Here is a 26,534-nt window from a genome sequence, read left to right as displayed (position 1 = left end):
GGATGGCAAGGGACTTCTTATCTCAGTTCATATAATATTTTTTCATCCGCAAAATTGCCTTGTGTTTTATTTCGAAAATTTAAAGAACAATGAAGGGTAAAATCGACTGCAAAAGGATAATTTTAAAATTAAAAAATTATATAAGTAACGTGACACTGCACACGAACGGATTATAACGATGCGCTAACGGTGGAGAGGATTTTGTCTATTATCGGAAGACTTAAGGGACTTTTAAGTTAATTTTCAAACCATATGGGTATTTAAGTATTTAACCCTTAAATGTGTTCGGTTTTCTGTTTCTTGTTTTGTTTCCACTCGAGCGGAGCTGTTTGGCCTAATGGCCTTGTCGCAAGGAAGAAGAAGAACAAAAAATATCATAGTACCACTGTGTTTGAAACTTTCATCATAGACTGAAGGAGGGCACTTTTCTCCCCAAAACATTGTAACTTGCCTATAAATTCTTCTTCTCGATTCTCGACAACCATATTGCATTCTCCCATACCCATGGTCGACGGTTTGAAAGGTGGCCTCGGATTAAGCAATCAGAACTAGAAGGTAGTAGCGTGAAAATGCATTGAGATTTTATTCTGCGGAGGTTTTGATGTAAGTAATCAAAGACCCATATACTCAATGAGGTTGCTCTAGATGTAGATTTTTTTCTTATCCTTTTTGCTTTCATCCTGTTATATATCCCTTAACCTCTTTTTTTTTTTTTTTTAACGAATATTGTACATTTTAGTATTGGACCAACTAGTTTATTGGGTAAATGGATATTGGTTTTCTTTTTTCCCCATTTCAAGATTCATTAGGCGAAACTATGTTCTCATGTGAAACTCAAGTATTTTAGTTGGAAATTCTAATGGTAGATGTGGAAAGCTGTCAACGCCAAGAACTATCCTACAAATTTCCAGCTTATTCAAATCTTTGACCCGGGGGACAGGCGTTTATTGTCACTGATTCCTAATATATTATGTATCTATTGTCACTAACTCCTAACATATTATGCAATATTTGATACACCATCCACGCATCCTGGTGTAAGTATGCATTGGATAATACTACTTTTTAGCCAGATTCTGTAATCATTCCACTTTATTATTGTTATCGGAAGATTTCATATATGTTATCTGGGTTTCTTATCTATGATATGCATATGAAATTTGTACTATCAATCACTTGAGAAAAAACGATTATGTGCACATTTTGTTGATGTATCAACACACTGTTTTATGCTTTGATATTGATATTCTCATGCATATCCATTTGTTTTCTGCATGGATCTGACACTAGTCTCGAATGAATATATTTTAAATTATTGATGAGTACTGGACTTTATGGCTTGAATTCCAAGTCGAGTAACATAGTGGCTTTGGGATGGTATGATAACTGATAGCCAATCTAGTTCAGTGGAAATTTTGGGAGTGGTTTGGCTTGAGTAGTTTAGAAATTGATTCTAATCCTCTTGTAAATGTCATAGTTAATTTTTACGATGTGGCACTGAACAGAGTGGAATGACAGAACTGGATTCATGTAGTCATATAGTTGGGACATGCTTTTGTTGAGTTGAGTTGGGCTCGCCATAAGTGAGAAATTGGATTTTCCTTTAAGAAGAATGGCAAATTGCCTGGTTATAGTGTTATTGGCGTCTATGGCATTCTGGATTCTATGGGCTTGGTTCTTTGTGTTTTAGATTTTTGAGCTTTGATAGGGATGCCTTTTCTAAGGGTGGTGGAGAGGTATCATCTATTGTGTTTCATGGGGTTACAATAGTGTTTATATTGGGGAAGAGTAGAGTTAATTCTTGGCCCTTGGGGAAGAATTCCTCACTTGGGAAGAATAATGCCTTGGTAAGAAAGTTTGCTTTTGGAAGAGTTCGTTTTTGATATTTTTCAAGTCATTACAATCCTCTGGGCAGGACTTTTATTTATAACCTTTGCCTATACACATAGACGTCTTACTGAACTACTAAAAATTCTTGTGTTTGTGCAATTTCTCTTTTTTTCTCTTTTATCTGTTGCCACCAACCATGAACACGTTTCTGTAGAAAAGAGAAAACCCTTCCAGCTAATCTTAGATGAACGAAAGATTAGTGTCCACTGATCCATAGTCTTTTTTTAGTTCTGTTAAAGTGTGGAATTTGAAGGCTAAAAGTCTGCATTTTGTTGAATTCCTCTTCATTTTATATTAATAAAAAAAAAACAAAAAGAATTCTGCCTCATTGCAGAAGTGATCCCAAACAATAGAATCAGAAATGAACAAAGAAATTCTGCTTCAGTTCCAGTTTCGCCCTGATGAAAGGTTTAAAGCAACTTAAAGTAATTGTAGGTAATCAGTTTTTGCTCAAGGATTTGGAAAAAATGTAGCTCCAGTGATGCCTTTTCTTGTTCATGGAGAATTTTTGAAGAGAATCAAGTGTGAAGAAGGAACTGGAACTGAGATAAAGAGGAGTCTAGTTCAAAAGGGCCAAACAGAGGTAAAGCAAGAGTTTATTAGCCTCTGTTTCATTGTTTCATACCTCATAAGGGGGTGCCTTGTTGCCTAGGTGAGCACCTAGGCGATAAGATTTTTTTTTTTGAATAAAAACCATGAGTTCTAGGGTAGTTCCATAGGTTTTGTAGCTAGTAGCAATCATCTTTCACTATTAATTGTCTATAATCTTCACAAAAAATGTATTAGCTTCATTTAAAACATAGAGAATCAACATATTCATGAAAAAAAGAAATTTTAGAAAATAGAGGGGCTGAGCCTCTATTTTTGTCATAGGAAAATAAGAAAAGAAAACAAATGATGAAAGAAGAAGAAGAAAATAAATATGTATTGATTGGACAAAATTTTGAGTTCTTCCATGCTTAGTTTTGAAGTCTTTGAGGGTTCAAGACAGTATACATCTTGATTAAACCCTAAAAAATAAAAAAAATATTAAAAAGAAACTAATATTTTATCTCAAAATTAATAATTTATTTTAATAATGTTTGTTTTATTATTATAATCTCAGAAAGTTAAGAAAATAAAGTATCCAAGAGCATCATGTAAAAAATATCTTGGAAACAAAGTGAGGTGACCCTCCATAAGTGCCGTATCACCTAGGCATCACTCTACATGTTACACTTTCTATTACTTTATTGTCATAGTTAGGTAGTATATACTAGAGGTAATCTTTATTTTACATGGTAGCGGGTTGTTCTAGAATAAATTGGTGTAGCAATAGAATATATGCTTTTTCTGGGTTGTTTGGTGTTCATTTTATTGATAACAACATGTTTGTGTTTTATTGGATGCTCACAAGAAATTGTTATGACTATTTGAACTCATGAAAACCAAATCACCTAAGCATGCACTCACTAGGCAATTTGTTTTTTTTTGCTTGATTGATAGCACACTTGCATTTCACTGGAGGGTTGCATGAAAGTTGTGGTTGTGTGAATTGTGAATTCATAATTCAACATGTTTGGCTACCTTGGTATTTCTAGGTTGTCATAGTAAGGTAGTTGAAGCTAGAAGCAATTTCTTTTTCTTTATATATATATATATATATATATATATATATATATGATAGCGAGTTGTTAGTATGTCATTTGGGGTAGCAACAACAAGATGCATTCACCGGATAATTTGGCTTTTCGTTTAACTAATAGCATGTCTGTGTTTTGTTAGAGGATCACAAGTAAGTGTTGTGACCATGTGAACAAATCAAAACCAAATCACCCAGGCAAGCACTCATTGGGTGATTTGGTTAATAGCATATTGTGTTTTATTGGAAGGTCAAAAGAAAGTGTTGTGACCATGCGAACTCATTGCTCCATATGTTAAGCTATCTTCGTATTTCTCGATTGTTGAAGTATGGTAGTGGTCCCTAGAGGTATAGTTTTCAAGGTGTAGAGGTGAGGCTGGGTGATGTTTTTTTAATAAAACCCATCTTTCACTATTAATCATTGCCTAGTTGCCTAGGTGATGTTTTTTTTTTTTCGAATAAAAAACCAGGAACCCTTAGGTGATTCCTCAGTTCCATAGGAAGCGGCAACCATCTTCCACTATTAATTGTCTATAATCTTCATAAAAATTTTAAGCTTCATTCAAAACATATAAAATAAACATATTCTTGAAAGAAAATGGAAGAAAGAAAAAAATTTCAGAAAATAGAGGGGTTGAGCCTCTACTTTTGTTCTAGGAAAAGAAGAAAAAGAAAGAAAGGGTTGTAGTCCAGCAGAAGAAAAAATAAAATAGAAGAAGAAAAGAGAGAAGGAAGAGAGAAGAAGAAGAGAAGATACATCGGATGGCTTAGCTAAATTTGGTGTGTACTTGGAGCATTTGTATAGCGACAAACTTCCTCCTTTGTAACTTGTAGGGGTTCTTCCTCTACTTTGTACATCTTCTCATGTACCTCTTCTTCCTTTAATGAATCCTGGTTAAATTTTCTCAAAAAAAAGTTCTTATTCAAAAAGATGTGGCTGGCGGCACCTAAGTATTTATACTTAGGGCGACAACTTATAACAAATAGAGGAGGAAATGCCAGAAATACCCCTACACTGGTGCATAACATGTTACAACACTCCCCCTCAAGTTGGAGCATGTATGTCAATCATGCCCAACTTGTCACACAACTCATTATGCCGCAAATAGTGAAGACCCTTTGTAAGGACATCGGCTAGTTGTTCCTTGGAACTGATGTAAGGGGTACAAACTTCCCCCTTTTCAAGTTTTTCCCTTATGACATGCTTGTCAACTTCAATATGCTTGGTCCTGTCATGAAGAACTGGGTTGGCTGCAATATTAATGGCAGCCTTGTTGTCACAATAGAGAGACATTGGACCATCACTAGAGAAGCCCAACTCTCCAATCAAATTCTTTACCCAAAGCACTTCAGCAAGTCCATGCGCCATGGCCCTATACTCGGCCTCAACACTAGATCTGGCCACTACACTTTGCTTTTTGCTCCTCCAAGTGACCAAATTTCCACCAACAAAGGTACAATATCCACTAGTTCATTTTCTATCATCAACTTCTCCAGCCCAATTTGCATTTGTGTAGACCTCCACTTTCATATGGCCATATTTCTAGAATAATAACCTAGTTCTTGGGTATTTCTTTAGATATTTGAGCACTCTCTCAATTGCCTCTAAATGGGAGGTTGTCGGTGCATGCATAAACAGACTAAGGACACCAACAACATAAGCTATATCTGGCCGAGTCATTGATAGGTAGAGAAGTCTTTCTACCAACCTTTGAAACTTCTTGACATCTGTAATTGGTTCTCCAGTACAATCACCAAGATAATGGTTGTCATCAATAGGGGAATTTGTAGGCTTTGTTCCCAACTTTCCTGTGTCTTTTAAGAGATCTAGGATATATTTCCTTTGAGAAATGAAGATGCACTTTTGAGAGCGGGCAACTTCAATACCAAGGAAATAACGTTACTGTCCCAGATCTTTTATCTCAAACTGCACAACAAGGGATTCTTTAACTCTCTGAATCTCAGAGTCCCAATTCCCCATAATCACAATGTCATCAACATACATAATTAAGGCCACAACATTCTTTTGGTTCCTTTTGACAAATAAAGTATGGTCAGACTGGCATCGCTTGAACCCAATTTGTTGAACCAGGCCCTTGGGGATTGTTTCAAACCATATAAAGACTTTTTTAGTTTGCAAACTTTCCCTTCACACCCTTGTGCTACAAACCCAGGAGGTTGAATCATGTATACTTCTTCTTCTAGATCCCCATTTAGGAAAGCATTTTTAATGTCCAATTGGTGAAGTTCCCAATCAAAGTTAACAACCAAGGATAACATAATCCGAATAGTGTTCATTTTAGCAAATGGGGCAAATGTTTTTGCATAATCGACCCCATACACCTATACATATCCTTTTGCAATTAACCTGGCCTTGTACCTCTCAACTGACTCATCTACTTTGTGCTTTACAGTGAATACTCACTTGCACCCCATTGGCTCCTTGCCTTTAGGAAGATCCACCAACTCCCAGGTGTTGTTTTTGTGTAGAGAACAAATTTCTTCCTTCATTGCATCTGTCCATTCAGGTATAGATATGGCTTCTACAACACTTTTGGGAATGGAAATGCAATCAATGGCAATTAGTAAAGCACGAAATGATGGTGAAATGTTTTCATAGGACAAGAAATGGTTAATAGGATGCTTAGTAGTACATGATCTAACACCCTTCCTATGAGTAATTGGAACATCAAGATTATTGGTAGAATTATCAATAGTAATAGGTTCAGTAATGTCAAGGGGAATAAGGGTATTTGGATTTGCCTTCAAGGAGTCATATGATGCTGGATGTATAGTCTCTAGCTGCTCCACATCCTTTGGATTCAGCTGTTCCTTACGACGCCTCATGAGAACACGAAATGGAGAGGAGTCAGGAATAGAAGGGAGAGAAACCTGTGGAACTTGCCTCTCCTCCACTTGTGGAACTTGCAAGAGATATGATGGCATATGATTGATAACATAAGCCACGACTATCACAACATCATCCCAAAACCGTTTTGGAACATTCATGTGTAGCATCATACTACGGGCAACTTCAAGAAGATGTCGGTTCTTCCTTTCGGCAACACCATTCTGCTGTGGTGTTCTGGCACACGAGCTTCTATGAAGAGATCCGTGAGAGGAAAAGAATCAGCTAAGTCATGATGAAAGTATTCCTTTGCATTATCCGATTGGAAAATTTGAACTTCAACATGAAATTGAGTAAAAACCATGTGCGGTGGAAAACTTTCACAATTATGGGGTACTTCTTCTCTAGAATGTATAGGATATATCCAAGTATATTTAGAGTAATCATCAATGAATCTGATAAAATACTTGTACCCACCCTCAGTAGGTATGTTCATAGGGCCCCAAACATAAGAAAAAACAACATGGAAAGGCAAAACATATCTTTATTATTTGATGGAAAAGTTGTTTTACAATGCTTGCTCAATTGACATGTTTGGCATTGCAATCTAGTGACAAACACGGATTTAAAAAGTTTAGGAAACATAACTTTCAAAGGCTCAAAGGACAAATGACCAAAGCGATTATGCCACAACCAAACTTGACTCTTAGTAGATTGACTCATAAGACTCACATGAGCTAATGCTGCAAGACAAGCTTTATTCTCCAAAATGTAGAGGCTATCAACCATATCTCCTTTACCAATCGTCCTCCTTAAGGCTAAATCCTAAACAACACAAGAACGAGGAAAAAAGGTTAAAAAATAGTTTAAGGATTGAGTAATACTACTTATGGACAACAAATTAATAGGAAGTTTGGGAACATGAAGGGCATGGGGTAAAACAAGGCCATCAGGAAGGGATACAGATCCTTGACAAGCAATAGTGGATAAAGACCTATCAACAACTCTCACTTTTTCCCTCCTAGAGAGAAGAGTGTAGGTCTGAAATAAATTTGACTTATCAGTCGTATGGTTTGATGCCCCTAAGTCAGTGATCCAAGGTGACTCAGGAACAAAGGTACACACAAGAAATGCAGAAGCACCTTTACCTAATGTAGAAGCAAAGGAAGTAGAAGGGGTAGGAGCCAACCTATCCATCTATCCAAGAGTCCAACCATACAGTTCCAAATGATCTCTGAAAGAGTTAATGATGTCTTCCTTAGGGTCAGAACCACCGGGATGCTCTTGAGAAGTACTAGTAGTCAGATTATTTGATTGGTAATCTTGCGCAGCCAGATTTGCATAGGTAAATTTCTTTTGAGGAGGCTTCTTTGATGTGTCTTGATTCTTGGTTGCCCGCTTGGGCTTCCCCACTAGCTCCCAACAGGTCTCTCGAGTGTGTCTAGGCTTCTGGCAGTGAGTGCACCACAACTTGTCCTTGTCACAAATTTTCCTTGATTCTCCCTTTTGTATTCCAATGTTACCCCCTCTTGTAGCTAGAGAAACTGGTTGCTCCCCCTCAGAAACATTCATTAGATTATTTTTTCTGCTTTATTGAACTAAGGCATATACCTCTTGAATTGAAGGAAGTTCTCTACTTCCTAAGATCTATACCCGAAGAGGTTCATAAATAGGATTCAGCCCCAACAAGAAAGCAAACACTTGTTGTTGGGAGACAAGTTTTTTGTACTCTTTAGCATCCTCATCATCCTTCCACTCAATAGTTTGATAATGGTCCAGCTCCTTCCATACAGAGGTAAAGTCTGAATAGTATGTAGATAGTCTACGGTCTCCTTGCTTACAAGTAGATGATTCTACTTGGAGTTGGTAAATCTTGGCAAAATGCCTCTCTTCAGAGTAGGTTGCCTTGGCTTGTTCCCAAATCTCACAAGTTGTATCAGCCCATATGAAGCTTTTCTTTACATGAGGCAGCATGGAACCTAAAAGCCATGACATAACCATACTGTTTTCTTGGTCCCACCTATCATGTTTAGCTGTACTAGTTTTGGTTCTTTAATCTTTCCACTTATGTAACCAGCTTTCCCCCTAGCTGTGATATAAAGTTTAATGCCTTTGGACCATTCTAGATAATTTAGGCCATCAAAAGGGATAATAGTCATAGAGAAATTCATGCTGTCCATACCCCCATTAAGGTTTCCTTGAGGGGAAGTAATACCAGAGGTTGCTGAATCCTCAGTAGCCATTTTACCCAATGTTTTACTGCTGATTTTCCAAGAAAAAACTGAGAAAGAAGTTCTGTACTTCTACAGCATTGTTATTGGTACACATAGTAGGCTAACCAACCACCCAAACAGAGAGCAACACACTAACCAAGGAGAACAGCAGTATATCCACCACCTGTAACTTAAAAAGGGCTCCAAAAACAGGTTCAGCCGGACTGTAGGTCAGTAAACCCTGGCTGAAAAACACTTCAGCTTAAAGGAAAGGAGACAACCAGCTCCTACAACCCCAAACTGTGACATTCACAGTAATCACACACTTAAATGTGAATGTAACAGTATATACCTGGAGTACAGTAGTGATTCCACGACCCACATTCCATAAAAAAACTAGGTGCAAACCCTAGAAATACTGCTCACTGCATTCTGCTGTCACCACAATCACCGCAAAGCCTCTTCTTGGTGCAACGACCAAGAGAGAAAAGAAAAAACAGGAAGACTAAAAGGCTAGGTCAGTCCGAAGGAGTTTTCTCTTCGTCTTCCAATCGAAAAACAGAGTTTCAGATGGAGAACTTGATCTGATAAGATTAGGCCCGGATCAGCGTTCTGATACCATGTAGTCCAGCAGAAGAAAAAATAAAATAGAAGAAGAAAAGAGAGAAGGAAGAGAGAAGAAGTTCTTATTCATAAAGATGTGGTTGGCGGCACCCAAGTTAGTATTTATACTTAGGGTGACAGCTTATAACAAATAGAGGAGGAAATGCCAGAAATACCCCTACGCTAGTACATAGCATGTTACAACAAGGGTGAAAGAAGAACAAGATGATGGTGATGAAAATAATCAATATGTGTTGATTGGGTAAAATTTTGAGGTCTTCCATCTTCCATGCTTATCAGTTCAAGTTTTGAAGTCTTTGAGGGTTCAAGGCGGTATAGCCCAATCCCTCCTAAAGTTAGATTTTTCTGTTGGGAGGCAGGAGGCTGTTAACCAAATTACAAATACCTGTGCAAGGATCCAAAGAAGATGGAATTTCTGGGCTCTCTCTCATGTGTGTGTCCTCTGTATGAAGAGTGGGGAGAATGCCAATCACCTTCCTCTACATTGCTATTTTGCCTCTAGCTTGAGGAAGCTAGCTTTTCAGTTGTTTGGAAAACAATGGGTGGCACCGGCTGAAGTGGTTGATCTATTCAAAATTGAGGTGATGGCTTGTAGCATTTGGAGTACCTTGGCAATGTTTACGTGGGGCTGTTCTGTGGAGGCTGTGGTGTGAAAAAAAATGTGTGTTTGAAGAAAAAAGTAGGGATTTGGATCAAGGGCAGCTCACTGGGCTGTGGTCTGTGAAGACTTCAGAGGAGTTTCACTAAATGACTTACTAAGAGGGTGCTGGTGGTTTCTGATTTCCAAGAATGAAGGCAGCAAAAAACAGCTGAGTGGGCCCCTCCTGCAGAAGGGGTGATTAAATTAAACTTCGATGGATGTTGTCCTGGAAAACCAGGGGCTTCTAGGGTATGTGGAATTGTTGGGGACCATGGGGAGGGGGCAATATTATTCTCAGCTGCTCAGATCCAGTTGGTCATGGGAACTCCTTGAGAGCAGAGCTGCTAGCCCTGACTCAAGGTCTTGAACTTTTGAAGCTGTAGGATTTGAGGAATGTGCAAGTGGAAGGTGATTGTCAATTAGTCTTAAGTTGGATGGGGACAAGCTCTCAGGCCCCTTGGTAAGTGAGGAATTTGGTGAGATGAGCACAATCTTTAGTATCCCCCTTGAATGCCTTGTTCAGTTGGGTCCCTAGAAGTTCAAATGCGCAGGCTGATCTTCTGGCAAGGTCAGAGGTTAGTAGAGATTGTCTAGTTTGGGGTTGTCCTGGGCCAGGTGCTTTATTGTAAGCTGTTTTTTTGTTTTTTATCAGTGTTTTTCTTCTCCCTTTTCTGTTGTTGTCTTTGGTTTAAGTTACCTGAAATGGTTGCTCAGATCGATGCTCCTTGCACAGTTTGCCCTACTGCTTGCTTTTGAAGCAGTTTATGTTTTTTAATGAATCTATTTCTGTTAATGATAAAAAAAATGTTGATTGACCCTAACAAATGAGAAATAATAAAAAGAAACTAGTATTTTAACTTAAACTGAATCGTATAGTTTAATAATGTCTATTTTATTATTGTAATTTCAAAAATTAAGAATATACAAGTATCTAGGAGTACTGTGTAAAAAATATCTTGGCGATTACACAAGGTGACCCTCCATGAGCGCCTTATTGCCCAGACATTTCCTTGACAATTATGGATGTCTAGATGGTAATATATAGCAAGTTACTCTTCTATCCTCAGTGATAAGTTCTCTAAAGAAAGCAAGACAGGATTTGGGATCAATGATGAAGAGAAGTTTCATTTTGTTGCTTGGCCTCAAGTCTGTCTATCTAAGAAAAAGGGGGGATCAACATCAAATCTCTGTCTTATGAAGAAAACTCTGTTCGAGAAGGAGTTATTGGTGGTATGGAAACAAGAAAGATGAATTATGGAACTGCCTGGTTTGAAGTAAATAGCAGTGATCATGACTGGACCACTATGTCTCTCCGAGAATGGTGTTAATATTTGGAAGGGTGCCATGGAAGTTAGTGGAACTCTCTAAGTTCATTGCTTTTAAACCCGGAAATGGGAGTGTATATCATTCTGGAAAGACAGCTGGTGTCGATTAAGACCTCTTTGTCAGGCTTATCCCCATATCTTCAATATGGCCCTGAACAAGGAAGCCCCAATTTGAAACTGTTATGAAATTATTGCTGGGGAAGTGGTTTGGGCCCCAATTTTGCATAGATATTCTTAGGATTGGGAGGTTATGGAATTGTTAACTCTGCTGGATGAAATTAATGAGATCCAAATCCAGCTCAGATCCTATCCAAAATTCATGAGCTGTCTTCTTCTCTACTTTGTAGCTACAGATGGATTCCTAGGGATTAAATCAAATAACTGATAATTTGTATAGGTCTGGTGTGGGCAGGAATTGTTTGTAATGTACAAATAGCGTTCCATCTTTTTGATAGGGCTGTTGTTTTTTGTCTTTTTGCTCTATCGGTTTGTACATCTCCCCATGCATATCTGGTGTCTCCGGAAGCGTGTTGTTAACCACTTTGGAACACCAATTTAGAAATTTATAAATTTTTCCAATCCTCACGTAACCTTAAACAACGTAGTACATGGTCAGGAAGGGGTTGAACTCATAGGGAAGCGAGGGAAAAATTATTGTTTTCTCGTTTCGGACAAATAAAAAGAAAATGGAATTGGGGATTGCAGAAAATAAGAAAATAAAATTTATTAATGCTGAAATTAAAGGTTCGGAATTAAACAAGACAATAATCAAAATTCAGAAATAAAAGAACACTGGAATCAACAAAAGAAATAAATAAATGTGATCCAAAATTCAGATTCAGTGGTGGTAGCTATGGATTGGCTGGACGGCTTGTAGGAACCCCTCCTGACAAGATTTGGGCGTCATTCCCTTCTTCATCCCTCGAACCCCTCGAGACACCTTAGCCTTGAACCGGACGAATTCGGATTTGCAAAACACACAAACAAATAGAAATTGAATCTATAAGATTGTTGAAATAAAAATAACATGAAAGAAAATAAACAAAATAAAAGGATGGTTGATCAGATCCAGTGGCGGTAGTTGCAGATTGGCTGGACTGCTTGCAGGAACCCCTCCTGACAAGAGCTGGGCGTCCTTCCCTTCTACAACCCTTGAACTCCTCAAGAAACCTTAGCCTTGTGAACTGGGTGAATTGACCAACCCCTTCTCTAGGGCCCTTGGGGTCCTTTTTATAGAGAAGGGTGGATAAAACTGGGATTAGAGAGAAAGAGGGGGGTAGCAACTGGGTTTTGCAGAAATATGGGCACCCTAGGGTTGAGAATGGAGGGTTAGGATTGTTCGAAGGTGATCCTAAGGCTGAGAAGAGAAGGAGAGGGCGCCCAATATTATGTAGGGCTGAGATTTGGGCGCCCAGAATTGGATGGTGGAGATTTAGGTGCCTAGGGCTGAAAGGTGGAGATTAAAAGGAGTGGGTGGCGCCCTAGAGTGAATGGCTGAGATAGAGAGTGAAATAGAGGGCTGAGATCTAGTGAAAGCTGAATGGTGGGGATTAGAAGTTAGGTGGTGCCCTAGGGTTAGAATGCACTCAAAAGAGGGTGCCCTAGAATGGAGGGTGGAGATTAGATGTTAGGAAGGGATGGAAGGTGAGGATTTAGCAGTTAGGGGCGGCTAGGGTTTGTTAGAGATGAAAAGAATGAGTGGGGCGCCCTAGGGTTTACTAAGGAGAGGAGAGTATGCTAATACAATAGGAGGGGCGCCATTCTGGGTTTAGTAGATAAGAGGCGCCCGCCTGTGCTCAGTTTTTCACAAAAACACCCCCTCTCAGCTGGAATTCACACCAGCTTCCCAAAAACTGCATTTCAGCCTTGAAACTTCCCCAGTTTTCCCCAGGATTTGTATAGAGATCCTCAGAGGTCACAATATTGAATTTAACTGGGAAAAGGAGACATTTTGACTATTCTAAGGTCTAAAATACCCCTGCAATAATGCCGTTAAAGCATCAAACTACAAAGTTATCAATATCCCCTCCCCCTTTTTGGGTTAATGTTAGATACCTTTTCCTCGAAAAAAATTCCAGCTTGGATCTAAGGATTGGGTGTGGTGGAATGCATTCAAATCTGCCTCATTCTCAGATCTTTCTTCAAAAACTCCAATGAATCAAATAGCTTTTCAGTAGCATGGAAGTGGACATGGAAACCTATATGTCCATCCAAAACCATTTTCTTTATCTATACTGCTATTATGGATAAAATCCTGAGGGTGGGCCTTGGTGCAATGATTAGGTTGCCCCATGGCGACCTAGGTGACCAGGGTTCAAATCTTGGGAACAACATCTCTGTATGTGCAGTGGTAAGGCTGCGCATATCTATCCCTCCCCAGACCCCGCATTGGTGGGAGCCTCGTGCACTAGGCTGTTCTTGTTATGGATAAAATCCTCACCATCAACTACCCAAGATCCAGAGCCATAGTTTTGGACAATCTTTGCAGTCTTTGTGATCAAGAGGAAGAATATGTGCTGCATTTACTGGTTCACTACAAGTTCATGTTAAGGGCCCGCGAATAGGATCTCGTCATAGGTCAGTCAACGGGGAAAACCTCTTGTTTCACCTTGTTCCTCCCTTTTCTTGAGGAACCTATCTTGGCGCCTTAATGGTGATTTGTTAAAGAGATCACCAACACTCCTCTGCTCTTTCTTGACTGAAAATTTTGATGGTTTCATTGAATATCATTTGCTCCTTTAAATAGGAGATTACAAGAAGATAAGAGTCCTACTTTTAGGAAGATAAGAACACTGAACAGATAAGATAGGATAGGGAAACTGTATCTAGCTAACAGATAAGATAAGATCACTGAATCTTGCACCCATTACTGCTGCTGTTTGCGGCTGTATTTCTTCCCAATAAAAGTGTCCACAACATTACTCCCCTCCTGGACTAAGAGCTTGTCCTCAAGCTCAAATTCAGGATAGGTGTCTTGAAACTCAGTCAAAGGAATCCAGGAAGCTTCAGCTAATGGTAAGCTGGCCCATTCCACCAAAACTTCAACAACACCGCGATTGATTCTAGAATGAACAATAGACCGAGGTTGGGGAATGAGTTTGCCCTCCTTCAAGGGTGGTAGGGAGGGAACACTGATAGGAGGAACACCCTTAAATGGCTTGAGCAAGGAAATGTGAAAAACATCATGAATCCTTTTGTGCTCTGGAAGTTCCAACTGGTATGCAACCGCACCAATTCGCTGCAAAACCTTGAAAGGCCCATAGAACTTAGGAGCTAACTTAGGAGCAACCCTGTGACTCAAGGAGCGTTGATGATAAGGCTAAAGTTTCAACCAAACAAACTGCCCAGGTTCAAACGACAATTCCCGACGATGCTGGTCATAGGCATGCTTCATGCGGAGTTGTGCCTGTTGTAAACGAAGAGGAATCTCAACAAAAAGGGCATCTCGCTCTTGTAGGGAACGATCAATCTCCTCCAAACGAGTAGAACCAAGTTCATAGGACAACAAACGAGGAGGTTCACGACCATAGACAACTCGGAAAGGTGTCATCCCTAAAGAAGAATTATAGGCAGTGTTATAACAATACTCGGCCCAAGGAAGCCAATCAACCCACCGTCGCGGTTAATTTCCAACAAAGCAATGGAGATACATTTCGATCGTTCGATTCACCACCTCAGTTTGACCATCTGATTGAGGATGATAAGCGGAAGAAAAGGCTAAGGTGGTACCATGTAACCGAAACAATTCCCTCCAGAAGGTGCTATTGAAAACCGGGTCTCTGTCGCTGACAATAGATTCCGGTAACCCGTGTAAGCGAAAAATGTAGTGAAAAAGACATGGGCGACAGAAGTAGCATTGTACGGATGAGACAAAGGTATGAAATGGGCGTACTTAGAGAAGCGATCCACCACTACATGAAGAACTGATTTTCCCCCAACCTTGGGCAGTCCCTCTATGAAATACATGGAAATATCAACCCATATCTGCATTGGGATCGAAAGGGGTTGAAGAAGACCAGCTGGATGCAGATTTTCCCATTTCTGTTGTTGACAAGTAGAGCGGTTTTGGATAAAGTCCCTAATAGAAGCCTTCATACCTTGCTAATGGAAATCAACTTGGGCGCGATACAGTGTCTTCTGAATACCTTCATGGGTGGAGTTATGAATACTGGAGATGATGGAGGGAATTAAAGAGGAACCGGCCGAAAGATATATCCGACCTTTATACATCACAAGCCCGTCTGTAAGGGACCAATTGGAGTCTGCAGTTCCAGACTGAATTTTCTGAACAAGAGTCGTCCACTCTGTTGATTGTGGCAGCTCTTTTTTGATGTCATCCAATAAGGTGACTCGAGGACGTGAAATCCCACAAAGGAGCATAGTGTCCTCTTCGCGCCTAGACAATGCATCTGCGGCGCGATTTAAAGAACCCACCTTGTAATCCACCCGGAAATCAAACCCAAGCAACTTGCTAACCCAATGTTGTTGGGGAGAAGTGACAAATCGCTGCTCCAACAAGTACTTGAGGCTATAGTGATCAGTTTTGACAACAAATGATCTTCCCCACAAGTATGGTCTCTAGTATTGGACTGCTCTAGCTAACCCAATCAATTCGCATTCATAGGATGACAATTTCAAATGATGATCAGCAAGTTTACGACTGAAGAAAGCAATCGGGTGCCCTTGTTGCTGTAATACGGCACCAATCCCTATTACGGATGCATCGCACTCAACTGTAAACTCAGGATCAAAGTTTGGTAATTGCAAAACTGGAGTGGTGGAGAGGGCATTCCTTAAATTTGCAAAACCCATGTCAGCTTCATTGTCCCAATGAAAGGCATTCTTCTTCAGCAGGTTGGTTAATGGGGCAGCCAACATGACATAATTTTGTACAAATTTGCGGTAATATCCTGCCAAACCGAGGAACCCGCATAGAGCCTTGGCGGATTTAGGCTTGGGCCATTCTTTGATCGCTTGAATTTTTGAACTGTCCACTGCTACTCCTTTGCCGTTAATGACATGACCCAAGTAAAGGACCTAGCGCTCACCAAAGGAGCACTTGGATCGTTTAAGGAAGAGCTTGTGTTGGCACTGTAGCTCAAAAACAATCCTCAGATGATGCACATGTTCTATCCATGTTTTACTGTAAACCAAAATGTCGTCAAAGAATACTAAAACAAATTTGCGAAGGTGGGACTGAAATACCTCATTCATTAAGGACTGAAATGTGGATGGGGCGTTTGTGAGACCGAACGACATAACTAAAAACTCAAAGTGGCCATGATGAGTTTGGAAGGTAGTCTTCTCAACGTCTTTGGAAGCCATTCGAACCTGAAAGTACCCCGACCTTAGATCCACTTTTGTGAAATACTGGGCTCCATGAAGTTCATCCAACAACTCGTCCACAATGTGAATAGGGAATTTATCCTTGACAGTCCGGTTATTAAGCTCTCTGTAGCCAACACAAAATCTCCAAGTACCATCCCGCTTTGCCACCAACAGGACTGGCGAGGAGAAAGGAGAACGGCTAAGGCGGATGATCCTCTGCTCCATCATTTCATCACATTGCTTTTCTATCTCATCTTTCTGCAAATGTGGATAGCGATAAGGCCTTACGACTACTGGTCCGGAACCCGTCACCAGAGTGATCCGGTGATCGCAAGCTTGGGAAGGAGGAAGGCCTTTGGGTTCTTGGAACACATCTGAAAAATCAGCGAGGAGCCTTTCCATGGTCGCTGCGTGTGTCGTTTCATCTTGGAGCACATGAACCTGTGGGTATTTAGCCTTCACCACGTTACCTTGCCATGTCACTTGCTTTCCATTCATGTGGAAGGTCATCGTTAGGGCGCTGAAATCCCATAGGATTGGGCCCAGGGTGATCAACCATTTCACCCCAAGAACAACACCAAATCCATCCAAGGATAGCACAAACAAATCAACAAAGAAGGATTTAGAATTGACCTGTATTTGGACTCCCTTACAGATGCCCGGGCTGTGTACTCTTTCACCGTTTGCTACGGCTACCTGCAGTCTCCGTTTGACTTCCATTGGTAGTTCCAACTGGAGGGCAGCTTGTTCACTTACAAAGTTGTGTGTGCTTCCTGAATCAACAAGGATCAATACTGGTTTCCTCGCTACCCGCGCTTGCAATTGCATAGTTTGGGAGGTTTTTATTCCAGTGACTGCGTGGAGAGAAATTTCAGGTTCCAATGAAGAGGGTTCATCCTCATCTTCCTCTTGGTTATCCACCAGGAGGCAGAAAAGTCTCTTGCACTTGTGCCCTGTTGAGTAAAGTTCGTCATAGTTAAAACACTGTCCCCTCGCTCTGCATTCTGCCATCTCAGCCCTAGACAAGTGCTTAATGGGGGGTGCCACAATGCTGCTTCCCAAACTGGACGCCGATCTGGAATTGTTTCTCGTCTGTTGTTTCTGTTCTCGGCTGGCTGTAGAAGATGGAGCCATTCCGAGTGGTTTCGGGGATGCCCATGCTGTTTGAGGCCGCCCCAAACTGATACTTCCGCGGTTGAGTTGCAGCTTGCATTCAAAAGCGCGAGCCAAATTCATAGCAGTAACCAGATTGGGGGGATTTTACATCTCCACATCCACCCTCAAAGTTTCTACTAACCCCGCGGTGAACATGTCCACTTGTTGTTCTGGTCATACCGACGATGCTCTTGCAAGGAGGGTCTGAAACTGATGCTGATATTCAGCCACCGTTCCCGTCTGTTTGAGGTTGATTAGTTTGCCTAATGGATTGCTTGTTAATGGGGGCCCAAATCTGAGAAGGCAGTAGGATTTGAATTGGGTCCAACTGAGCCCTGGTTCCTCCTGCTCCAATTTGTAAAACCAGAGCTGCGCCTCCTCAGTCATGTGGAATGCGGCTAAGCCTACCTTGTCCCTGTCCTCTGTCCGTTGGTTGCGGAAGAATTGCTCACATCTGTACAACCATCCTAAAGGATCTCCAGCTCCATTATAGGAAGGAAACTCCAGCCTGCTGTATTTGGGAACGATCGTGGCTCCCTGGGCAATGACCTGCTACTCGCCGGACGATTCTGCCACGTCTGGTCGGCGGCCATCTGTGGTTGTATCCCCTTCTGAACTCTTTTCCTTGCTGGAAAAATATAACTCCATCAAGCGCCGCAATTCTCGGACATCGTCCTTGATCTCGCGCACCTCCTTGCTGTTTTCCACAAGTTTGTGCTCCAGATCGTGAACCCTAGTCTTCAATTGCTCAAAGTCATCCATGACGCCTTGCTCTGATACCAAATTGTTAAGGGCCCGCGAATAGGATCTCGTCACAGGTCGGTCAATGGGAAAAACCTCTTGTTTCCCCTTGTTCCTCCCTTTTCTTGAGGAACCTATCTTGGTGCCTTAATGGTGATTTGTTAAAGAGATCACCAACTCTCCTCTGCTCTTTCTTGACTGAAAATTTCGATGGTTTCATTGAATATCATCTACTCCTTTAAATAGGAGATTACAAGAAGATAAGAATCTTACTTTTAGGAAGACTTCGTAATAACCTTTATCTATACTACTGCCTAATTAATAGGAACACTGAATTTAGCTAAGATAGAAACGGATAAGGTAAGAACACTGAACAGATAAGATAGGACAGGGACACTGTATCTAGCTAACAGATAAGGTAAGATCACTGAATCTTGCACCCATTACTGCTGCTGTTTGCGGCTGTATTTCTTCCCAATAAAAGCGTCCACAACAGTTCACCTACAGGATACTGATGCATTTCTTACATTTTTTTTGGAATGCCTATAGCTTTTCCAAAAGACTTGAGCACTCATTTTGCTTTGTGGCTCTCTAAATCTTTCAGCAAAAGGGGGGTATTATTCTTTGGAGTTTGGTTCCTATTGTTGTTTTCTGGTCATCATGGTCTCAACCAGAGAGAAATTAATTAGGAAAATGGAGAGGCTGCTCATCCAGTGGACCAATTTATATAAGGAGTTTGTAGGTTTTAGTATGCTGCACCTACTGGCAAGGACTGTTTTGTATTTTGATTCAGAGGGAAGCTCTCCCTCCCCTTTTAAAAGAAAAGTTTCTTACCATCTTTAAAAAATATTTCATGCCCTTTTTGTAGTTGTAATGGACTTGTGCTCCCTATTCTAACTCCTTTATTTACATTTCTGGAATTACTTGGAATGTGCAGATGTCTATGAAAACCCAACAGAGAGGGTCACCTGAAGATCAGGTTCATAACAGACACTAAACCAGTCCTTGTATGGTGGATTATGACATTGAGTTGATGAAATGATTCCAAGTTCTGGTGAATTATAAAAGAAAGTTTTTTTTGTTGTTGTTGTTGTTGTTGTTGATGATGATGTTCATGTGGTTTTATTAGATAGAAGCATGACAAAGTAATAAATTTGACATTCTCAGTTTTTCTGCTCTCACTTTAGTGTTTTATACCGAGGTCCAGGACTAGGTCAATTTCTAGGTAGTTTTTGAATGTAAAATGGGTGGGGAGTTTCTTAACTTCAATAGAAGAAAAAGGCTGGGATTGACAGGCCAAGGATAGTATCTATAAATTGCATTTCAACTTCACATGGACTTTCAGTCAACTGCAATTGAGCAACTTTCCTATGATTATAGTTTGATTTTCAAGTATTTGTTTTGGATGATTTTCAGTGAATATAAATGACCTTTGCAACATCCATACTATATAATGCAGATACTTGCCTTGGTTTTTGTGCAGCCATAAAACTTAAAATCAGAGAATTTTAGTAGCATCATATCATATAAGGTTATTTCTTATAATAAATGGCAGTTCTTCAAATATTTTAATCTTTAAATCTAATCAATCAATCAAAGAAATTAGAAGTTAATGTTTTTTCATCTTTTTTATTCTTTTCCATTTTATCTACTTTCACATGTGCATGGCACATGCCCTTACACTCACTACTTAAAAGAGTTGTGGATATCAAAAAGATGTTGGAAGATGGGTCTTTGGACAATTGAGGTTTTCAGAAGTAATTTTCCTAAGTTATATATGAATCACTTTGTTGGAAGGATGAAATTATTTACTTACATCCATGTTTGGATGGAACATGAAGGGAGGTCATTTCAGTTTATCTTTTCATGGCATTTGAAATTGATGAAACTAGCATCATCATCTAAGCTTTATCTTAGCTATATGGGGTTGGCTACATGAATCCTGTTTTGCCAATTCCATTCTTGATGAGGCTAGCATCTAAAAAGGGTTAATTTTTAGTGTTTAAGGAGGAGCAGATTGAGATCATTCTGAATTCTTGAAATTACTTATTTCCATCTTCTATTCTCAATTACAAATAGATCCATCTTCAAATGGAGAGCTTGTTCTCTCATAACTAGGTAAATTTCCTACCTTGTCAAGCTATAATAATTAACCTTTTCCCCTTGAGGTTCCTCTAAGAAATTGGGAGATTACTTGAATGAGTAGTCTCCGTGTTTTTCTGCCTCTGTTTCTCCTTAAGAACCATAGGGCTTTGATCACACCAAAATACATTTTACATCAACTTCCAACCACATGGAAGGGTATTGACTTCTCACTTTGTTAGATTTATACTATTTTATAATATAAGCATGAATGAATTCAAGAAAACAATCATGAGTGATAGATGAATGGAAAACCATGGTTTAGGGGGTACTGGAATTCTAGGAATATAAAAATAGACAATTGTAGGAGAAAATAAATACTCATGAACAACGATAAACAATGTGACAGGGGAAAGTATGGTTGCTTATTGACCACACCTCTCTCTAAAGAAAGGACAGTGCCTTCCTGCAATAAGGGTGTTGCCACAAGAATGCAAAAGAAATAAAATATAATATCTAAAAAGGACATATGAGTCTAACTCTTGTGACACTCTCAATCTGTTGCATTAATATCTGTGGTACCTACTTGTTTTGGGATCTCATATAGCCTATCATTCCAGTGGTTCCTTACATTACATCTTTCTATAGAGAGTGAATGCCCCCTTTGAACTAACTCTATGCATTATAAGGACAAATTACCTCATGTAGTTTCAATTTTCCTGAACTGGCATATGTTGTTAGAAAATAAGTTCATGGAGCCTTGTGGTGCAGTAAGGGGGGGGGGGGGGTAAAGTCCCCAGCTATAGGCCCATGTCCATACAAGACCCCTATATTGCCTTTGAGCCTCAAACATGAGAAAACTTTTGTGTTAAGCCCAAGGAAGAAGCCCGTTTCTGCCATTCTGCAGTCAAAAGCTCAAGATCCATAATCCATAGTTAAGTTTTTTACTCATGACCTAGTTGAAGGCGACTACTGAAGAATCTAAAGGGAATATTGTAGAATGATACTCTAAGAAATACTTTCTTAGTTTATCTTTTTATAAGTAACTTGTTACCTAAGTTAGGGCATCCTTTCCTAGTTTTTCCAATAAATGGTCAATATAACCCTTTTACCAAATTAAATTAAAAGCATTGAGATTTGAGCTTTGCAGCTAGGTTGCTTGGAGGAAAATGATTCTTCTTCCTAGTGATGGTGAGATTCCAAATTTTCACTTCTCTTAGGTAGTAAGACTTCCTGAAGATTGATACCTAGTAGTGAGACCATACTTGTTATTCTTCCATGTTCTTTCCTTTTTTTCTTCATATACTAACTCTTCTGTACAAATATCATTAATGCATCTTCAGAACTCTGGACAGTTTTGCAGCTTGAGCAGCCAAGCCACTTCAAAATTCATACTTGTGGACCCCTTTGCCTTGGTTTCCATGTGGGCATCACATTCCCTTGGAAACGCTATTCCTCATAAAATAACTTTCATTATTGATCTTGTCTTACACAATCAATAGACCTGTGATGAATCTCTGGCCTCAAGCTTGTTACCCTGCTCCTCCAAGTTGCAAGATTACCGCAGAGAAAGAAGGTAACTTGAATTCTTCAATTGATAGTAGGACTAGTTCAATTAGCATTTGTATATGCATCTGCTTTAAAAGTTTCATGTTTTAGCAAACAAATACTTGGTGAAGATTTTGGATATCTAAGAAATCTTTAACCTGCACACAAATTAGCGAGTTACCTTTATTATGTACAGAACGTCATGATTTAAAATTTACCCATTATCTTTATTGAGAGGTGCCTTAACTGTCTTGTTGCCAAGATTTTTGCTGTTTTACAATGTCGGCAGGTTTCCCGAAGTTGTTTGCGTATCAATGGTTTAAAATACCTGTGATTCTCTGACCTGAAAATAATGGGATTTTTAGTTAAGGCATAGTATGTAAATGACTAGATTATGTTTTTGGCTTATCAGGTTCCAAATGCTAACGTTATAAGCAAAAAGAAGACTGAGAGTTAGGAGAAAAGAGTCATATTCATGTTAGAGAAATCATAGCCTTACTGATGTGGGCGCTGGCAGCAGCAACAATAATTTAGTGTTCTCAGCAGCAGCAATTTAGTGTTCTCATCCTATCTTATCTATTTAGTATTCTTATCTTATCTGCTTTCAGTAGCAGGGATTAGTAGGAGTCTTATCTATTCAGTGTTCTTATCTTATCAGTTCAGTTCAGTAGGATAGATTAAGGGAGTCTTATCTTATCTTATCAGTTCAGTCTTATCTTATCTTATCAGTTCAGTAGGATAGATTAGTAGGGAGTCTTCCTAATTAGCAAGGAGTCTTCCTAAAAGTAGGACTCTTATATCTTGTAATCTCCTATTTACGGAGCTGATATTATTCAATAAAGGCATCGAAAATTTCAGTAAAGAAAGAGAGCAAGGAGAGTTAGGTTATCTCTTGGACAAATCACCATTAGGGCACCAAGATAGGTTCATCAAGAGTAGGGAGGAACAAGGGAAAACAAGAGGTTTTCCCCGTGGACCAACCCGTGACGAGATCCTATTCCCGGGCCCATAACACTTACAACGAAGTGTGACTAAGTTAATGCATTCCATGCATGCGGTTCATGATCAAGGGGAATTCACCTTGCATCTTATCTTTACATAAAATATATTGTTTTTATCTATTTATTATTAGTTGGTTTAAATCACTTTAACGGATCTACTTGAATATGACTGAGTTTTCTTGTGTTGAAACATTGCTGTTTTTAGTCTGTGCAACCTTTGAATGCTAATATATTTTCTGTGAATTATTTATTTCTTGTTCTTGTTTTGCAGGGAAACCAAACCATAGTTGCTGATTAATATAATTTATGGAGGTTAAAAGGGAGGGGTGCATCCAGAGTTTTAAGTGATAAGTGAATACATTTAGATTAGAAGGAAAATTCTATAAGACAGTTGTAAGGCCAGCTATGTTGTATGGAGCAGAGAGTTGGGAAGTCAAGAAACAACATGTCTGAAAAATGATGTGGTAGAAATGCGTACATTGAGATGGATGAGTGGAACAACTAGAAATGATAGGACCAGAAATGAAGTCATTTGATGGAACCTAGGGTAGATACAATAGGTGATAAAATGAAAGAAAGTAGACTAAGATGGTTTGGTCATGTGCATAGATGATCATCAAAAACACCCGTACAAAGTGATTTGTTGCAAGTTGAAGGGGCTAGAAGGGCTAGGGGTAGAGCAAAAAGGACATGGGTAGAAGTAGTATGAAATGATTTAAGCACTGGTAATTTAACAATGGATATGACATTAAATAGAACAGAAATGGCAAAATGGAATTCGTGTAGCCAACCTCATAGTTGGTACAAGGCTTGGATGATGATGATGAAGAACCCTAAAAGATTTTCCTTATCTCTTTCCACACGTTTTTAAGTAAAATCTAATACGTTCACACTCTTTCCCTAATTGCTACTCTAGAACCCATACAATTCCAGGAAACTATAATCCTAGGAGTTTCTGATTGCAGAGCCAATGGAGTATGTTAATACGGACATGCTTAAGCTGCTGGTTGTTTCCCTATGTTGGGTTAGTTTCTCAAGTGCTGCCATGACACTTTGGGTTGAGGGGAACTGCTTAATGATGTTATGATGGGCTTGAAGTGAACTCATATTTGTTTATGGTCATCTCTACCAATATCTCTGGTGACAAGGATGCATTTTCTCTCCTTTTAGGTTTGCAAGATAATACTTGTTGATTTCCAAAATAAAGAAACGGTATGGCTTTTAACTTCAACAGTGGAATTTAGAAGTTGATTTTTAGGACTTGAAAATTAGCATAGTATGTGAGGTGCATTGGGCCCCTTCCCTGGTTGAGAGTTGCTTTCTAGTCATGTGGTTTGTTTGTAAGTTGTGGATATACTTTGTATAGAAACTCTGGCTGGTAACCGTTTGCATTGATGTTGAACCATGTGATGGAACATAGTCATGTCTGAAGCCTGTAATTTCAGAGCTTGAAGGCAGTTTCCAATGTGGAATATAAGTTTGTTAGTTGGTGACAACAGTGCAGATTAAGGTTCTTTGCACCAATGTTTCTAGAGGGTTCCTTCAACAAACCTGTGAGGTTGTGGCAAGCATATATAAGTTCTTTTCTCTGTTAGAGTAAATACTTTATTTATTTTTCTTGTTTTGCCATGTTTGTCTTATATATGCCCACTTTCTTAGAGAACAACTGAATTTTGTTAGTTTTGTAAGGAATTTGCATACATGGCATCAATTGCAGTAGTTTTGCTATCATACAGCATAAGTACTATGGTGACAGGACTGTGATATTCTACAGCCAGAGGCACTCTTTTCAGACAATTCTAACCATGCAAATTATTTACTTTGCCCATGCATTCTCCTACTTCTGCTTGGTGTTACATAAACTGAGATGGAATTTGATCCTAAATGACTATGGGATTTCCAAGTAATGCTCCTGTTCTCTAATACGTGGGCTGTCTCCTGGTTCAATGATCCTACCATTCGAGTTTATGTTTTCTTTTATTTTTTCTTTTCGATTTTACAGTTTGGTTAATTTGGTTGATTATTTCTAGGGGTGTCCATGAAAAACCAAAAAATTGAACTGAACTGAGAAAACCAAACCGGAAAATGTTGTTAACTGAACTGATTGGTTCGGTTTCAGTTTAGTATTTTTGAAAAACCGAAGGACCAGTTTGGTTTTTGGTTAACCTATAAAAAACTGGCAGTTAACCGAGCTGACTGGTATATATATTTATATGTATATTTTTAATACATGTCACATATTTTGTATATATTATATATATTCATTATATATATAAACATATACATATATTATATTTATAATAATCTATTTATAAATATATTATATATTATAAGTTTTTATAATATGTTATATATCATTTATTATTTATAATATAATATTATACATATATTTATATAATATATATTATAAATATAAAAAACCGAAAAACTGAAGAATTGAACCGGTCAAAAATTGAAACTGGCGGACCGGTTAACTGGTGGTACCAGTTTGGTTTTGGTCTGGGGAAATGGAAAAACTGGTGGTACCAGTTCGATTTGCAAAATCTGCCCATGCTTCGGTTAACCGAGCCGTAGTCACCTCTAATTATTTCCCATAACATTGTATTAAGTGCTTAATTCTTTTTTTTTTTTTTTTTTGATTGAAGAAAAGGGGACATGATGTTAACTAAATTTTAGTTTCATTGATCAGATGACTAAATCAGTTGGTTGCAATGGACAGGTGATAGTAACCGGCCGTCAGTACCTCCATGGTGGTGTACTAGTTTACATGTTGGAGGACCTTTAAGATGGGTTACAGAGAGCGGAGGCTTTGTGTAGGACATATTTTTAGTGAAGCTCATTGGTTCAAATGATTCTATGTAATATTCTTCTGCAATCAGGTATATCTATAATTATAGCGTCATCTGTAACCAAGAGACTCAGTAATTGAAGTAGTGAATCTGGTGAAACGTAGAATTTTGCTAGAGTATTACTCACCATAAACAGAACAGACCGACACTGTTGCAGGTGGTGCGTAATAAACCAAGAATACAAGATTGTGGTGGGAGCTTTTTCCTATTGATGAGGTGAGATCGGCTTCGGTCAGCGCAAGCCCGTGCTCTGATGAAGTGGGGGAATTTCTTAGAGCCAAATTCTTCAGGGCGACTCCGGATCTGGTGCGAATACGGGTGCATAACGGCCGATGAAAACCAATCACCAGTGAGCACGGAAAATTGGCGTTACAGCTAGTTATACATAGATGTATTCGCATCAGGCGATGAAAACCAATCACCAGTGAGCACGGAAAATTGGCGTTACAGCTAGTTATACATGGAAGTATTCGCAGCAGATTGTGTACAGCCAGGCCTCTTGGGGGGGGGGGGGGGGTATTGGCTGGTTCACTGTCAGCTGTAATGCTAGCATTGATCCTGGGAGTTAACATCTGCTACGAAACATTGTCCCAGCAAGTTATGACAGTCGTACATTGGGAACTTTTACCATGAATGGTTTCTCAGAAACCGGGTTCAATCACTGCAAAA

At 39.3% G+C, this 26,534-nt stretch overlaps 2 long non-coding RNA genes across 4 annotated transcripts; one reads left to right on the top strand and one right to left on the bottom strand.

The window, feature by feature from the left end:
- The first annotated feature begins 287 nt into the window (after positions 1-287).
- Positions 288-26,534, top strand: LOC148868098 (uncharacterized). Of its 2 annotated transcripts, none has more exons than XR_016106829.1 (4): positions 288-603; positions 21,823-22,043; positions 25,736-25,895; positions 26,023-26,534. It is a non-coding gene; the product is annotated as an uncharacterized LOC148868098 (long non-coding RNA). The 2 variants fall into 2 exon arrangements; XR_016106830.1 differs by having other exon boundaries at positions 21,811-22,043; positions 26,023-26,506.
- LOC148868099 (uncharacterized) lies at positions 11,871-26,131 on the bottom strand. 2 transcript variants are annotated; one of them, XR_016106831.1, is made up of 3 exons: positions 25,993-26,131; positions 22,263-22,358; positions 21,738-22,173 (listed from the first exon to the last, which is right to left on the bottom strand). It is a non-coding gene; the product is annotated as an uncharacterized LOC148868099 (long non-coding RNA). The 2 variants fall into 2 exon arrangements; XR_016106832.1 differs by lacking the exons at positions 21,738-22,173; positions 22,263-22,358 and adding an exon at positions 11,871-12,107.

This window comes from Nelumbo lutea, chromosome 2, assembly GCF_056320005.1.
Source record: "Nelumbo lutea isolate HS-2025 chromosome 2, American lotus-T2T, whole genome shotgun sequence".
Lineage (NCBI taxonomy): Eukaryota > Viridiplantae > Streptophyta > Magnoliopsida > Proteales > Nelumbonaceae > Nelumbo > Nelumbo lutea.
Note: the sequence above shows the minus strand (reverse complement) of the source record. Positions and strands in the feature narration are given on the sequence as shown.